This window comes from Eublepharis macularius, chromosome 15 (assembly GCF_028583425.1).
Source record: "Eublepharis macularius isolate TG4126 chromosome 15, MPM_Emac_v1.0, whole genome shotgun sequence".
NCBI lineage: Eukaryota > Metazoa > Chordata > Lepidosauria > Squamata > Eublepharidae > Eublepharis > Eublepharis macularius.
In genome coordinates, this window is record NC_072804.1 from 56773974 (window position 1) to 56787396 (window position 13423).

General features: G+C 47.9%; 1 protein-coding gene and 1 long non-coding RNA gene across 3 annotated transcripts in view; both read right to left on the reverse strand.

The window, feature by feature from the left end:
* The window catches only part of SUPT5H (SPT5 homolog, DSIF elongation factor subunit), a 29580-nt gene extending 28930 nt beyond the window's left edge, over positions 1-650 (reverse strand). Inside the window, exon 1 of one of the 2 annotated variants that reach the window (XM_054999157.1) lies at positions 510-650. The gene's annotated coding sequence lies outside the window, so the exon portion shown is untranslated. The remainder of the gene's footprint in view (positions 1-509) is intronic. The other variant, XM_054999156.1, reaches the window with a different exon arrangement.
* Positions 651-7044: 6394 nt separating this feature from the next.
* Positions 7045-12916, reverse strand: LOC129343738 (uncharacterized). The gene is made up of 4 exons (XR_008598325.1): positions 12516-12916; positions 11837-11939; positions 9224-9375; positions 7045-7261 (listed from the first exon to the last, which is right to left on the reverse strand). It is a non-coding gene; the product is annotated as an uncharacterized LOC129343738 (long non-coding RNA).
* Positions 12917-13423: the final 507 nt, after the last annotated feature.

Consider the following 13423-nt stretch of genomic DNA (forward strand, 5'->3'; position numbering starts at 1 on the left):
GGCCCTTTTGCATTTACCTACACTATGACATGGTTTATTGAAAGGCTTTTGAAACTGAATGTACTGACCCCTATTGTGTGATCTGCCTTGAGTCTCGGCGAGGAAGGCAGACTAATAATAATAACAATAAAGGAAAGCCAGGGTAAAGTATGTCAATAGGGTGACCCAAGGGGCCGGAACGGGAAAAGTAAACTCAACGTCACTATTCCCTTTTCACTTTTCCCGTCCCAACCTCTTTGGCTGCCCCTCCCCCTTTCGGTTGTCCCTAAAAATGTCAACAGACACACACCGCAAGGCCGGACAAGGGGGCGCCACGGGCTCAGCTGCCCCCTCCGACTGGCAGCAGCTCCTCAGGCCGCCCCCCTCCCCCCCCCTGCCCCGCGAGGCCCATCCGCTATGAGGCAGAGGCGCAGCCCCGGTGCCTTCCTTCGGCCACGCAGGCCCCGAGGCCTCCCGCAGGCCCCACCGAGGCCCGAGCGCCACGGAGGACCCCCCGCGCCTCGCCTTGCCTTGCCTCCGCCGGCGCCACTCACCGCTCCCCGGCCAGGCCCGTTTCCTGACAGGAAAAAGGGGGGGAAACAGCGAAAGGGAAAGAAACCCCTTCTCCCCTCAGAGAATCCCGCCAAACCTCGCGAGATGCGGGAGCGAACATGACGCGCGGGGAAAGGGGGCGCGGCCTAGGGGCGCGGCCGCTGAGAAAGGAGGGGTCTTGAGGGGAGGGGGCGGGGCAAACCCCGTGACGACTGGAAGATGCGTCGCGCGGAGGCCGCGAGGGGCCCCTCTCCCGCTGCCTGAGCGGAGGGAGACCACGTGAGGCAGGAGGAGAGAGGGGATTGGTCAATGGTGGGGGGAGAGCGGTCATTAGGAGGAGGTGGGTTTCCTCAGAAGAGCTCCGCCCACGAGGCAGCCAAGGTGGGGTCGGTGCACGCAGGCGCGGTTTTAGTGCCGGTCTCCGCCGGGTTCCTGCGCGTGTTATTTGCGTGTCTCAGCCTGCACTTCTCTGCTGTATCCAGCCCCCTCCCCGGGCTTTCGTCACCGTCTGTAAACTGACATCTCTGCCCGGGAGCTGTGCAGTCTGCAGGCCTTTGTGCTAGTCGCAACTCTGCACCCCAGGTTGCGACTAGCTCAGCTTGCTTGTAGGTCATCCCTTTGGGGAGGGGGTCTTGTTAAAGCACGAGGGGCGCTAAAAGGGCTGCCTTGGATGGAGGGCTCTCCCTGCGGCGGACACAAGCAGCCAGATAGATTAAGATGGGTAGCTGTGTTCGTCTGTAGCAGTAGAAATGAGCAAGAGTCCAGTAGCACCTACAAGTCTAACACAATTTGTGGTAGGATATGAGCTTTCGTGAGTCACAGCTCACGTCTTCAAATACAGCTAGAATGTGAGTCCATCTGCCCTTATTTGTCCAGTGAATGACAGTAGCAGGTGGATTGGCTAGGGTGGGGTAGGCAGAGGGGTAGTGGGTGTGGAGAACTGATAAGGAAGCTCAAGGCAATGCATCTACCTGGACTGAATCGAGACCTGGGCTTCGTGTCTCATTACCAATGCTGATTTCTCCACACTCACTGTTATTATTTATATTTATTAATTCAATTTTTAGCCCACCCTCCCCACAAACAGGCTCAGGGCAGGGTACAGTAATATGATCAATACACAGTTTAAACATTTTAAAACCCCAAACAATACATAAACAGTTAACATCTCAGATGGCAGCCCCCTCCAATTCTCCAATCACAATGTAAAAAAAGGAGGGATGGGGGCCACAGTTAATACCATTCCAGTGACTTCCGTTGTACGAGGGGGGGGGGGCAAATGATTCCATGCCTCCCCTGGTGGGCTACCCTTCCACATACCCCTATCTAATCATGCCTGTTATTGTCATTCATCAGCTATTGTAATTTACCTGCTATTGACATTCGGCTTCTGAAGTCACTCCACTCCAAGATAAAAGGACAGATGGACTCACATTCTAGCTGTATCTGAAGAAGTGAGCTGTGACTCACGAAAGCTCATACCTTACCACAAATTTTGTTAGTCTTATAGGTGCAACTGGACTCTTGCCGCTTCCAGGCTATATATCAAGAAGTTTAGGATGGGGGTGGGGGGTGTGAGCCATGTCCCCTGCAGACACCCAACCAGCTGGACAGAGCTTCCTGCACTCTTGGGGACAGAATCGTCTAATCTAGATCCAAGAAATAAAAATGAAGTGATTTATTTCCTTTCTCCTGAAGATGGATGACACAAGTTAAAAACAAGAGTTCAACAAAATAGGATTTCTAACGGGTTACAGTTCTGCTGCACTAAACAGTATATTGCATAACAATAAAATAGTATAGTATAGTACTACTCTTTTCTTTATACCTGAGGATGGGTCCATCAAAATGAAAAAAGGCAGAGTGCCCAAGTCACTCCATGCAACATCCCCTGGACCCTTTTGATCAAGGGTCCAGGTGCCCCAGAGGTGGGGACAGAGGAAGGGACTCTACCCAGCTGTTTTCCCTTTTCCTCCATTTTATGTCCAGGGACAAGATGGCCACCTGTCTCATAGTAAATCCCATTAACAAGGACCATTAAGATTGAGAGTCTCTACACAAGACACCTTACATGGGAATGCTCACTTCCCATGAAGTCATATATTCAAGTGTATTCTGTCTCCCTAGCAGTGCATGTGTATCCACAATGGGAGGGTAAGTATAAGATCTTTCACTTGAGTGTCCCTGTGTAAGATGTCTTAGAGAGAGAGACTGAGGACTTCGATTTACCCTAATTTTGCCACAGCTTCTCTACAGTCTCTGTTTCCCTTGTGTGAATTCTCTGATAGTAAGTAAGATGTCCACTTGGTTGCTTTGCCGACATCCCTGGCATTTATATTTTTTCTTTCCTGTGTGAATTGTTTGGTGGGAAGAAAGGTTTTCACTCTTTCTGAAATTTTTTCCACACTCCAGGCATTTATATACTTTCTCTTCCGCATGAATTTGCTGATGGCAAGTAAAACATCCACTGTAATGGATGCTTTGCCCACACATTCCAGACATTTATATTTTTTTCTTCCTTATGTGAACACTTTGGTGGGAAGAAAGGGCTGAACTGTGACTGAAGCTTTTTGCACACCCCAGGCACTTATATGGTTTCGCCCCTACCGGCCACATTTTCTCTCGCCCTCTTGGCCAAATCCATTCGTGGGTGCTGAGGGGTCCCTTGCCGTGCCAGAAGCCGCCCCCCCTCTCCTCCCCTCTGAGGGATGGAGGCCAAGCCACCTGCCCCACCTCTTGAGGAGAGGCCAGGAAGGGGAAGGCCCTGAGAGGCTGGAATGGGACTGCCTGGCTCCAGGAGGCGGGAGGAGATGCCAGTCCTGGGCTGGGCAACCTCACAATGTCCCTTTGCATTGTGGGGAAACTCCTCCCTACACACAGAAATCTAGTCCTGCAAGGAGATGACTTCTGCCCTGTTTTTGCTGGTGGGAATTAGGCCAGAAACTGGTGTCTTCCAGGTGTGCTGGATGTCATCTTTTCCCTCTCCTCCAGGCCCTGGCACTGCTGCTGACCCTGAGGAGATCCTGTCACTATAGCTCCTGATCTCCCTGCACACCCCAAGAAGAAGAAAAGCGGCCTAGAAACTGAAGGGACCAGGAAAGCCACACAGAGGATGTGACTTAGAGGCTCCTGCTTCGCGATTGGCTCCCATCTTCTCTCATCATGTTCCTATTGGTTCTCCTCAGTGCTTATCTGAGGCATATTAGGAATGGCCCGTCTCCCCTCAGGATTTTCCCTCCAAAACCTCAGAGGGCGGGACTTAAAATATCATGCTTCCTGATTGGGCTTTTCTGCTCTCAGCCTCCTTCCATTGGCTTTTTCCAGTGTTTGTCTAAGACATCTGTAGTGCCTGCCCACCTCCCCTCAGGATTTTCCCTCCAAAATGTCAGAGGGTGGGACTTAAGGGCTCCTGCTTCCTGGTTGGCTCTCTACCTCTTCTCAGCATCCACCCATTAGCTCTCCCCAATGCCAGTCTTATGCAAGTGAAAATTGTCCGCCAGCCTCTCATGTAAATGTTGATCCTGCCCAGCTGAGGGGAGGGGGTAATAAGGGTGCCAACCTCCATGTGGTGGCTGAAGATCTATTGGAATTACAAGTGATTTTCAGACTACAGAGATCAGAAAAAATGGCTGCTTTGGAGGGGGGTGCTCTATGGCATTATTTCCCCCCCTCCCAAACCCTGCTCAACCCCAAATCTCCAGGAATTTCCCAATCTGGAGTTGGCCTGAGGCAGTGCTCCGTTGGGATGCAGGGTTGGCCCATAGGCATCCTATGGCCTTACCTCACAGAGTTGTAAGAGAGAAAAAAGGAAGCAAGTGTGCCAACCTCGGCTCAGAGCTAAAACAAATTAACGTGCAAAAGCATGGCTGCCTGTGCAGGCCGGGGCACCATGGTGTGTCTCACTGAGTGGCTTTTCTCTAGGGAAAGGGTAGAAAAGAGCAAGAGTCCATTAGCATCTATAAGACCAACAAAATTTGTGGTAGGGGATGAGCTTCCATGAGCCACAGCTCACTTCTTCAGATACAGCTGTGGCTCAAAAAAGCTATGACACATTTTGTTAGTCTTATAGATGCTACTGGACTCTTGCTCTTTTCTACGGCTACAGACAGACGAATAGGGCTACCCATCTTGATCCATCACTAGGGAAACCGTGAGGGATGTGGCCCCAGAGTCACCCACCCACTCCTACCTAAGTCTTTCCTCAGGGATCCAAGTCAGCTGCCAACTGCCGTCGGTGTAGCCTGGGCGTCTCTGCTCCACACATCTGGGTAGCTTGCCCAGCAGCCACACAGTCCGGCATCTGATCCCAGGACCCTCCTCAGCCTCTGGGAGGAGGCAGCTAGTGGGCGCAGCAGGTAAGTATTTGTTCTTTCTGGGTCCCGTAAATAATGATGGGTTGCTCAGTTCTGTGAATGGCTGCTTCTATTGCTTGGGGAAGTGGCAAGGACCCAGAGCAATTAAACCTGGGTGTGGGGGAAGAGTGCAGTGCATTGCAAGTGATTCTAGGCGTCTCTCTACATGAGGCAACTGACATGTGAAGAACACATGTTGGGAGATGCAATGTTAGCTGGGAAGAGTAGTTTAAAAAGACAGCAGCAGGGCACAGGCTTTGCTATACACTGGAACTGTGTGAAGGGGCTGTGAAATGCCAGAAGGGAAACTTCAGCCCATTATAACTTCTTCAGGTTCAAGCCTGGCGCTGGAAGGCAGCTCCAGCCCATTTCCATTCCTGGCTGCCCTTTGGTTGCCATCCCACACAGGTTTAGAGTGGAGAGGTGAAATTGACAGAGCCTTCCTGAGGTGAAAATGAAATTAACAAACCCTCTGAAGAGCAATCTCCGCCAGCTCTGTCTTTTTAAACTATGCTTCTTGGCTAGCTAACAGTGCACTCCCTACTCTTGACAAAAAATGTGCTGAGGCTGGGTGCAACAGGCACTTGTTCAAGGAACCTGATGTATAATTAGCAACCTTGCTGTTTGTTGCTCATATAATTTTGTTGCTCATATAATTTTGAGGGGCTGTGGCTCAGTGGTAGAGCATCTGATTGGAGTAGAAAAGGTCCCACGTTCAATCCTCTGCACCTCTAGTTAAAAGGATGAGTTAATTAGTGATGTGAAGGAATGTTAAAATGTTAATTTTTTTCTATTCATTTAAAATTCTGGACTAACAGTCTGATTCAATATAAGGCCACAGGAGCTTAGCACTGGCTAATCCTTTCCTGCCCTCCCACTCCCAATCTGCCTAAATTCATACTGAGTCATAGAATCACCATAGCTGTCAGGTGGCCGTCTAGCCTCTTCTTAAATACCTCCAAGGAAGGAGAGCGTGCCACCTCCCGGGGGAAGCTTGTTTCACCAAGGAACCTCTCTAACTGTCAGGAAGTTCTTCCTAACGTTTAGCCAAAAACTATTTTGCTTTAATTTTAACCCATTGTTTCTGGTCCGATCCTCTGGAGCAACAGAAAATAACTCCATCCTCTATGTGACAACCCTTCAAATATTTGAACAGGGCTATCATATCACCTCTCAGTTGCCTTTTCTCCAAGCTAAACATAACCGAACTCCTTCAACCTTCCCTCACAGGGTGTCCAGAACCCTCACAATTTTTGTTGCCCTCCTTTGATTTTTCCTACTAAATGCAGAACTTTACATTTATCTCTGTTGAAATTTATTTTGTTAGTTTTAGCCCAGTTTTTCAGCCTGTCAAATCTGTATCTTGATTCTGTCTTTGCTACCCCTCCCAATTTAGTATCATCTGCAAATTTAATGCACTCCCTCCCCTCTTTTCCTTCATCCAAGTCATTTATAAAGATATTGAACACTACAGGGGACAGGACAGTTCCCTGAGGCACATCCAAGAGGATGAAGAACCATTTACAAGCGCTCTTTGGATGTAGTCTGTCAACCTGTTACAAATCCACCTAAAAGTTGTAGGATCTAAACTACGTTTTACCAACTCGTCAACCAGAATTATCACGTGGAACCTTATCAAAAGCCTTACTGAAATCAAGACAAACTATGTCCACTGCATTCCACCAAAGTAGTAACTTTCTCAAAAAGGGAGATAAGGTTAGTCAGACATAACTTCTTGAGGAACCCATGCTGGCTCTTAGTAATCAGAGCCATCTTTTCTAAAAGCTCAAGTACTGACTAATGGTGATTTGTTCTAAAATCTTTCCAGGTATGGGCATCAAACTGACAGGTCAATATTTACCCGCTCCTCCTTTCTCCTCTTCCTGAAGATAGGGACAACATTTGCCCACCTCCATTCTTCTGGCACCTCATGCATTCTCCAAGAATTCTCAAAGATGGTAGATAGAGGCTCTGAATCACATAATCAAGTTCCTTTCATAGCCTAGGATGCAATTCATCTGGCCCTAAGGACTAGATTTCATTTAAAGAAGCAAGGTGCTTATGTATCACCCCATGCCAATCCTAACATAAGATCACACTTCTTCATGTTTTCTTTCCATCCCCTATGCTGTCAACAATTAGACTGTGACCTTGTTCCATTTTCATTATTTTTATTCTGCTCCACTGTGATGTGTTGACATAGCACCTTCAATGTGCAAGACAAGACAATGTTCCATTATCCACTGTGCAATAGAGGACAGCAGCACAAACAAAAGAAAGGTATCAAATCCAGGCCACAGGGAAATAGTGAGAAAGCAGCTGGCACTGATAATGTGTTCATTTTCATCTTCTTTGACTGTGCTGGGTCTTCTTTCACCCTGGAGAAACAAAGCAAAGGATACTACACTCAGATGCAAGAAAAGATATCATTTGTCAATAAAACAGAGTCTTTGAGGAGCTGGGATTTCTCCAAGGAATAAATTCTGAGCAGCCCAAAGGCCCTGGCTGGTTTGTCTAGTCATCCAGGAAGAAGTATGGGAAAGGGTACAGATGGCCACATCTGTGTGATCAGTCTTGGAACTGAATCTCTGGGGATTTCACTGTTCTGGCCACAGGTTCTCTGAAAGAAGGTCTTGCCAGATGGGCTTTTCTGCTACAGAGACTTAAGCTCCAGAGGGAATCAGTCAGAGGAGGAGAAATCCTGACAGGGCAGAACAGACTGCCATTGCTTTTAACAAGGGACAGCTGGAATCCTGCTTACTCCACAAGGGGGGAAAAGTGTAATGCCCTGTTTTATAGAGTCTGCAGATAACAAAGAATAAATAATATTGCAAGGTCATCAAGCTGATGCTGGAAGTCTCTGGGGGATGTAAATTCAGCTCCAGAAACCATGTGTGTATGTACAGACACATGATATTGTCTCCATCCTACCAGCCGTGCACTTGCCAGGAGCAGGGGAGGGTGGATAGAGAGGCACATTTTGCTGTAACATAAATGTCATATGGCTGAAGAATTATGATTCTTTTGAATTTTTCTTCCATAAAAAACAAAAACACAACTAAGGTTCTCATCTTGGTTGCAAAGGTATTGTTTAAAATGTGTTTGCAATCCCAGATGAAATCACAGAAGCCAGAAGGATGAACTAGGTAAGATGGGGGGAGGAGGACTTAAGTCCTTGCATAGCCCTTGGCTTTTTACCAGAATAAGTTTTGCAAAACAGTAAACATGTTAACTTAAGCAAAATAAACCTGTATAGGCAGTTGGAGAAGTAATCCTTTCCCAGTGCAGACTTTTAATTTTTGTTAGTGTGGAGGAACCGGGGTTCTGGATAGAGGATGTCCCTGAATCTTTGCCTTTTTGCTCTGCATATTTTGCAAAAGTTTTTTTGGGGGGTGGGGGGGGGTGGGGGCGGTCAGCCCTCTGGCTTTTGACTCTGCCTTGGCTCGTCCCTGTTCTGGATGTCAGTCTTTCTGGCAGATACTTTGTACTGGCTTCTCAGGAAGTCTGTGAGCACATCCAAATCAAGACTTGCGGTGTTAGTTCCCATTAATTATCCACTCATGGAGAGAGAGGGAATGACCCAGACTGACCTGCATTGCAGCCCTCACAGTGAAGGGATTCTGCCCCCCCTTTTCCTCCTCAGAGTAGAAATCATTTGCATGCAAAGGAGGGAAGGAAGACAGGAAAGAGAAACCTAAAGGCAGCCAAAACAGCTCTAACATTAGAGCACCATCAAATTGCAGCCAAGATCAAACAGTCATTATTTGCTAGGAAACTGGCTGGCACACAACAGACAAGCAATTGCACATCTCTCCAGAGGGGAAGATGAGCGAAGTGCTGTCCAAAAGGCAACGTCCAAGTCAGCGTGTGTTTCAAAACCCGCTGAGGGGTGGGGGAGAGCAAGGTTTTGTGAAGGAAGGAACATCTCTGATTTGCATGGCAGCATCACAGTACTACAAAGTTGTGAATTCACAAAGAAACGTGGCTCAGAGTAAAGCCCCACTGGACTAGTCCTAAAAACACCAAAGCACTCTAGCTGGATCAAGGCAATATGCGTCTAACCCAGCACGCTGTTTCCAAGCCAAATGCCTCTGGAAGTTTGCAAACAGAACATAGCAGCAACAGCTGCTCCCTGTTATAGTCTCCAGAATCAGATACTCAAGAGTTAGGACTGAGGCTTGCACATTAGCTATCATAGCTACGAGTTGTTTGCAGAAATTTCCCTGTAAGCTTCCCATATCTTGTGGTCCTGGGCTCCACAATTAATCATGTATGTCGTGAAGAAAGAATTCCTTTCTGTAGCCCCAAACCTCCTGCAAATCACTGTAATTTGAACTCACGTTGAACTGTATATGTCAACCGTCCAGCAACTGTAAGGTGATGGAATTGCAGTGACCCTTTGACTGATGTTGATGTTTTTGAATTGCGTCTCTTCTGGGGACTGAAGAGGCCAATCCAAGGTGGATGAGTGTGCATCAGAAACACAACAGTCCTAAGAAGATTTTTTTTAAAAAACAGAAATTAAACTAGCAAATTCTGATAAGGTTTACAGGTGATTATCACATTGTTTAAAAGGAATGGGAGTAACCAAAAAATCAGATAGATGAGATGCTGGTAAAAGAATAAATGGAACGGGGTGAGAGATGCAGGCTCCTTCTGCACAAGCTACTTGGCTTGGAATTGCTATCCTATGTCCACGTAGTTCTCACAGAGAATCCAGGTAATGTCCCTGCCAAACCCTTGCAGACCAGTGTTTTCCATATAGGTCTTCCGTTTTTTCTCAGAACTGGCTTCTGGTGATAGTTTTGGCTTAGAATGGAGTTGCTGTGCTAGCCTGTCTATTGTGATGGGTAAAAGCACTATTGATACGTCTGCCAGGAGGAGAGGCATGACTGGAAATGCCCCAGCCTCTCCTAGCTGTGCTGCTGTTTTCAGATGTCTTGCAATGCAATCTCCTCTCCATTATTTTTAATAGTGTGAGATTGCACACAGAAAATGCAATTAGGATATATTTTATTAGAGGCCCAGCCCAGTTATGCTAACAGGGTACAGAGGAGGAACTGTTTTATTATTTCTTGCTTGTATAACCCCTTTTTAGCCTAAAAAGGGCCAGGTTTCTGGGCATAGGAGTATGCATGCCCCATTCATCCCTGAACTGCTTTTTGCACAAATAAAACCTTTATTTAAAGGTGAGAAGGTGGTAAACCAGGGGAATAAAACTTGGAGTTTTGAACAAGCACTGTTGTCCATAAAATAAATTCAGAAGTCCTAAATCCACAATGAGAGCGTACTTGAGTCTCAGTCTTTGAGCTTCCCCTCACATGCTCCAGGGTACTGTGGAGACAGGATGGAGAATGTTCCCTTTACGGCTCCAAAAACTAAAGGTTCCTCACAGCAGCAGAAACACTTCCTCAGAAGGCCCACTCTCCAGGCACTCCACTCTTTTTGGACATCCCTTTCTCAGATCTTTCACCCCCTCCGCCTCCATCTGCCATCCTGCATCTGACCCACTGCAAGGCAACCTCTAAAGGGAAGTGTTTTCTTCCAACAAGTATTTTTACAAGGCTTACATTGGTAAATGTGGAAACTTTAAAAAAATGTTTCAGTTCTATTTGTTGACAATAGTGAAATAGTGCAAGTGACATATCACAGAGAGAGAGAGAGAGAGAGAGAGAGACCTGCATTAAAAATTGACTGGCATTTAATTTAATTTATTATATTTATATTCCGCCCTCCCCGCTTTCGCAGGCTCAGGGCAGATAACAAATACAAACATGTTTAAAAACATTTAAAAACATTAAATAATACATTTAAAAATATTTAAAAACATTAAATATAACAATTCATGCTGCATAGTGGTTCATACATGCCTCTGTGTTTGCATAGGGGTGATGGTTTAACCCCCCCCTTCACGGGGGGGGGGGGGCGGGCACTGCCCGGCGTTAGCCATATGCCTGGCGGAATAGCTCTGTCTTACAAGCCCAGTGAAATGCAAGCAAATCTTGCCGGGCCCTTGTCTCGCAAGACAGAGCATTCCACCAGGCCGGGGCCAGGACCGAAAAGGCCCTGGCCCTGGTCAATACCAGGCAGGCCTCCCTAGGGCCAGGGACACTTAAAAGATGTTTTCCGCCAGAGCGGAGAGTCCTCCGGGGCTCATAAGGTGAGAGACGGTCCCTCAGATACGTTGGTCCCAGTCCGCATAGGGCTTTGTAGGTTAACACCAAAACCGTGAACCTGATTCGGTACTCCACTGGCAGCCAATGCAGCTGGCGTAGCACCGGTGTAATATGCTCCCACACCGGTGCTCCAGCAATGACCCGCGCTGCTGCATTCTGTACCAGCTGTAACCGCCGGATCAGGCCCATGGGAAGCCCAGCGTAGAGCACGTTACAGTAATCCAACCTAGAGGTGACCATTGCTTGGACCACTGTAGTCATGTCACGCTGTAGGCATGCCAGCTAAGCGAGTAACACTGAGTGGTGTCATCAGAATGTTCCCTTTTCACATTTGCAGAAGGGGGGGGGGCGGGAAACGCTCATGTTTTTGGCGTTTTCCTCAAAGGCATTTCTATGTTTGGAAAATGCATGGAGAAGGCCTTGCAAGAGGTATTCGTTTTTCATAATCCTGGAATTCTGACATCTGTAGTGAAGCTCTGGATCCATCCGCAAAAGTCCCCCTGGACTGACACACTGCAGGGCGGGAGGCAGGCAAGCTGGTTTCCTCAGCTGACTTTCTGGGTCGGCCTGGCCACTCACTCCAGTTCTGCCTTAGACGATGAGATGGGCGTGACAATAATGCTATATTCAAGCCATGGGGAAGTTCACTTCCAATTCCACTTTATTCTGATATTTGGAAAGTAAAGCTACAGCTGTGCTCTAAGAGCCCAGTGTTGAAATAAGCTCAGCAAAGGATGAATGGACAAAAGGTAGACTATTGAGAGATATGCTGCTTACCTATCCATTAAGCCAGTGGTCGTGCGAGGGTGCTCTTCTTCCTGCTTTCATTTAGTTGAACCCCTGGGTGCAGCTTCTTCCAGGCGCAGCTCCAGTGCCAGTCCTTGTTCAGAGAGCAAAAAATCAGCCATAAGCACATTGACAGTGCGCCTGCCTCCATTGCTAATTCAGCACATCCCCAACAGAGCGTGCCCAATAGTGTGGCCGGCATCCATGTGCCAGCATAGCCGGTTGACTAGCATTACTCAGACTTCATCCTGTGGCTCTTCCCCATACAACTATGTCCAGGTTTTTCCAGAGCCTTTTTAAACATAGTAAATGAATAATCAATCAATACGGACCATGGCTCTCCCAGACTCTCCCTTCAGCCCCCAACCCCATGAAGATCCAGCAGCACTAAAAACTCACAATGTAAAGTATATTGGATGTTTGGTTTTGAATGATGGCTGCCTGGGCTGTTGCAGTGACTGATGTATTGCAAGATTGTGAGTTGGGCCAATTTGGGGTTGGGCCTCTGCAGTCTGTAATGATGGCTCCCTTCCCAGTCAAAATGCCATTTTCCAAAGGGCCCTGTCTTCACCCTACAATAGGGGACTGCCCTGGCTTGGATTGGGCAGATCCTGCAAAAGATACCCAGATTGCAGGTCCTCCCCAGCAGACTGCTGTGGGAATTGCACACCTGAGCGAGACACTCCAGCTTTCCTCCACAGCATAGGTTGCAGGGGGTGCGTGGGTCATTTCAGCAGCCAACACTTTCCCCTTTCCTTTGCTGTGCAGGGCATGGTGACCTGCTTCTTGCAACTCCACTGGAGCAGCTCCAGAAGTTTACGTAGGAAAATGGACACCGGCCGCTCTGGGTGGCACTCGCAGCGCAGGCACCGGGGCTCTTGATCTGTACAGTTCTTCCCTTGTAGCCTCAGCTTGGTTAGGCGACTGATGAGGCCAGAGAGGATTTCCTCGTGTTCCTCTTTCTCCTTCCGTAAGGACTCCAGCTCATCACAGAAGCACTTCAAGTTGCTGGGATAGCAAATCTCCTGGGTGGGGGAGGGAATACCAAACTTAAAAGGAGGCAGCAGCGGTCAGATCAGCTTGGAGGCAGGGAGCACTCCGGGCCAGAGGTACAAATGACACCCCCCTCCCCACAACAAAATATGGTGAAGGGATAATGAGATTTCTGCTTAGCTAGCTTTTAAATGTTCCATTATTGGTTAGTCTGTCAGCTAGCAGCCATGGTAGCTGAAGGGAACTTCCATGCTCAGAGGCAGTATACCTCTCAAGTACCAGATGCTAGGCAGAGGGGCATGGCTGTACTGTTCTAGCACAAAGCCAGTTCGGTGTAGTGGTTAATCTGGAGAGCCAGGTTTGAGGGTTTGATTCCCCACTTCTCCACGAAGCCAGCTGGGTGACCTTGGGTGAGTCACAGTTCTCTGGAGCTCTCTCAGGCCCACCCACCTCACAGGGTGATTGTTGTGGGGTAATAATAACACTTTGTAAACCACTCTGAGTGGGCATTAAGTTGTCCTGAAGGGCGTATATAAATCGAATGTTGTTATTATTAAAGTACAGTGGGCCCACTCAGCAGTAAGT